The sequence below is a fragment of the Dendrobium catenatum genome, unplaced genomic scaffold, assembly GCF_001605985.2.
Source record: "Dendrobium catenatum unplaced genomic scaffold, ASM160598v2 fragScaff_scaffold_414, whole genome shotgun sequence".
In the NCBI taxonomy this organism is placed as follows: domain Eukaryota; kingdom Viridiplantae; phylum Streptophyta; class Magnoliopsida; order Asparagales; family Orchidaceae; genus Dendrobium; species Dendrobium catenatum.
In genome coordinates, this window is record NW_021318876.1 from 3,150,616 (window position 1) to 3,154,762 (window position 4,147).

Sequence of the window (4,147 nt, forward strand, 5' to 3'; positions counted from 1 at the left end):
AAGATTGCTATGTCTTTAAAGATTGGGTTGAAAGTGAGTACAAGTCTGGTAGGATGAGTATTCCTAATGCATACCTAGCAAACCCATCACAAGGGTCTGCTAAGGTTATTCATGTGGAGGTCATTCCTACCAAGGGACAGAAAGCAGAGTCAGCCACTACAGTTTTCCCTCCAACAGTATTCAACCAGAAGGGCAGTGTTGAGTTGCTTACAGATGCAGATGGTTGGCAGTTGTCTTTGTCTAAATCTTCTTTGAAAATGTTAAACAAACTACCCAACACCTCATTGGAGTTTCCAAAAGAAACTCAAATGCCCATAAAAAAGGCATTTGGAGTTCCTCCAAATAACTCAATGGAGGGAAAGGGTCCTTCACCTTTGAAACTTCTTGAAAAGAGAGTTTCAATGGTGAAGGGAAAGGAAAAAGAAGAATCATTTTCTAAAGTCAAGCAAGTTTTCCTTCCAAATGGCAAGGGGAAATCCCCCAAGCCTCTTACCCTCTCTGATTTCATGTATGTTCCAAAGGGTGTTAGTGAAATGAACAATCCTTCCGCGTACGTGCTATCTGTCCATTCTGAATCTGAAAATGAACAATCTGTGTCTGAGTCTTCTCAATTGCCTGAATCATGTGAATCTAGTTCTGATGATGATCTACCCGTGTACAAAATGCAGGGAGTAAAGATTGTCATTGAGCCTGAGTCACCTGATTTAGAGACAAATCAAGTTAAAGAAGAATCAGATTCTGAGATTTTGGTTGATGTGACCTCAACTTCTGAGCCTGAAGAAGTATCAGAAATTAATCTCAAAAGTGGTCTTGTTGTACCATCTCCAATGGCATCCAAGAAAGATAAGGGAAAAGAACCTGTCAAACAAAATGAGGGTGTGGTTCCACCAACACATGTTCCACAAGAACAAGTGGGTGGTGGACCACCAAAAGTGGATTATAATGTGCTAGCTCACCTTAGGAAACTACCTGCGAGGTTGAGCATATATGATGCTCTCGTGCTTTCTCCTGAAATGCGAGAGGCTTTGGTCAAGGCTTTACTTGATCCTGAAATTTGTTTGGCTCAACTCGCAGAGTGTTCCTTTGAGGAGGCTTTACACTTCAAAGAAGTACCTGGAGTAACCTTTTCTGATGAGGATTTACTTTTAGGTACTTCAGATCACAATCGTCCACTTTATATAACTGTTGACATTGACAACTTCAAGTTGAATAGAGTACTTGTTGATCCGGGTGCATCGGTCAACATAATGAGCCTAAGAACTTTGGTCCATCTCAATGTTGACACGCAAAAACTAAGTTCTGACAAAATGATGTTGCGTGGCTTCAATGAAAAGGGACAAAGAGCTTTAGGCTCCGTCACTCTTTCTCTTTTAATGGGGGATTTGAGAACTGAGGCTAAATTCCATATCATTGATTCTGAAACTTCATTTAAAGCACTTCTTGGTAGGCCTTTGCTCCATGAGTACAAAATGGTTCCTTCCTCTCTACACCAATGTATGAAATATGAAAGGAATGGTGTAGAGTACTGCATAAAGGGAGATTTGAAATCATTTAGTGTGCATGAAGTTTGGAAATACGAAGATGCTTCTTACTATGTTCCAAAGAGGCTATCAGTGTTTTCTAGATTTGTGGTACTAACTGAAGATCAAGTGGGAACTAGTGCACCAAAAGAAAAGTCTCCAACACTTGTCCAAGAGCACCTTCAAGAGGAGCTCGAGGAAAAGATTAGATGGAATCCTGCCCCTCCTTCAACACAACTAGGAGGTAGGATGGCACAGCGTGCTCGTGGGAGAGATCGTGACAGAGGAGGTAGAAGCCAAGATGGGTGGAGGATGAGGGCCACCAAAGCCTCATCTCCACCACCTACTCCTAGAAGGCCCATCACCCATATAGGCTAAGAGTCCAATTCAAAAGTTGAGCCAAATGTGGTGGGTAGTTCAAAAGATGCTGCTTCAAAATGGGTTATCACTAAAAAGCCTATTTGGAACAGTAAAGAAAATTTCTCATGTGATGAGGACAACTCTCAAAAAGAGGAGGTGTCCGATTTCACTACATTTGAAAAGCTAAATGAGTTTGTAAAGACCTTAACTTCTTTGTCTGAAAGTACAGAAGAAGATTTGAATGTATGTGTTGCACCTAAGTTAGAAGAAGAGGTGGGGAAGAATCGTGTCTTTTATAAAGCACATCAACCCTCAAGTTCAGAAGTGGGTGTAGAACTTGAGGATCTTTCTTTGAATGAAATGGTAGAACTACCTTTTGATTGGTATCCTGCTGGCGTCAAAAGTTTAATTAAAAGAGATTTTTCTCCTTCTATGTGGTCCAAAGGCGAAGCCCAACAACATGAAAATATATGGAATCCCAAATACAAATTGAAAAAGAATAAATATGGTGTTGGCTTTGGTACTGTTGGACCAATAGATGACGATGATTACTGTTTGGTTATTACCAATAATCTGGAAGTTGATATGATCTTTACAGAAACCTACAACGTTGTTGAGAGGTTATGTTTAGAGGCTAGCAACGACTCATATTACCTTCAAATTAGGGATGCACCCCCTGAATTTGTGGAAGAAATGAAATCAACAATTGATGAATTAAAAGAAATCAATTTGGGTACTGAAGAAAATCCACGCCCCACTTTTATAAGTGCTTTGTTAAATGAAAATGATGCCAATAATATGGTACAACTCCTGACAGAGTTTAAGGACTGTTTTGCTTGGAGTTATGATGAAATTCCAGGATTAAATCCAGACATAGTATTCCACAAACTTGCCATTCAACCAAATGTTATTCCAGTCAAACAAGCTCCTAGAAGGATGCGTTTGGAGATTGAACAACAAGTAATTGAAGAAGTGAAAAAATTGATTGAAGATAGTTTTATTCGAGAGGAAAAATACCCCTCTTGGTTAGCCAGTATTGTCCCCGTTAAGAAAAAGAATGGACAGATCCGCGTATGTGTCGACTTTAGAGATTTGAATAAGCATGTCCTAAAGATGAGTTCCCATTGCCAATCCCTGAACTCATGATTGACATTGCTTCTTCTCACGGTCTCTTTTCCTTTATGGATGGGTCCTCGGGGTACAACCAAATAAAAATGGCCCCGGAGGACGAGCAATACACTGCTTTTAGAACACCCATTGGAATATACTGCTATAAGGTCATGCCTTTTGGCCTTAAAAATGCTGGTGCAACCTACCAGCGTGCAATGACCAGAATCTTTGATGAACTCATTCATGACAAAGTTGAATGCTACATCGATGATCTCGTGGTCAAAAGCAAAGAAAGAGAGGATCACTTGTTTGATTTAAGGGTTGTGTTTGAACGGCTTCGTCGGTACGACCTCAAGATGAATCCCTTGAAATGTGCTTTTGGGGTAACTTCAGGGAAGTTCCTTGGGTTTGTTGTTCGACACCGTGGCATCGAAATTGACCCTACTAAAATCAAGGCGATATTAGAAATGAAACCTCCTAGAAGTCTTACTCAATTAAGATCTTTCCAAGGTAGGTTGGCATATCTAAGACGCTTTATATCTAATTTATCCGGTAGATGCCAACCCTTTGCAGCCCTTTCGAAGAAAGATTCAGAATTCTATTGGGATGATAGCTGCCAAAAAGCTTTTGATAGTATAAAACGCTATCTTTTGTCCCCTCCAGTTTTGGCCGCTCCCATTCCGGGGAAACCATTAATTCTTTATACTGCGACTTTAGATGAGTCTCTTGGTGCTTTGTTGGCCCAAACCAACAATGAAGGAAAAGAGAATGCCCTATACTACTTGAGCAGACGTCTGATTCCTACTGAAATGAATTACCCTTCCATTGAGAAGCATTGCTTATGCCTTATTTTTGCTGTTCAAAAACTTAGGCATTACATGCTCTCTCATAAAGTCAATCTGATCTCTAAGGTCAATCCCCTTCAGTACCTCATGACCCGTCTAACACTCTCAGGACATTTAGCTAGATGGGCCATGATACTACTTCAATTCGACATCACATTCACTCCCCAACGTGCTGTAAAAGGATAAGCTCTTGCTGATTTCTTAGCAGCACACCCAATACCGGCAGGATCTCCCCTGAACGACGATCTTCCTGATGAACAAATAATGAGTTTGGATAACCATGAAAGCCCTGCTTGGGAGTTGTATTTTGAT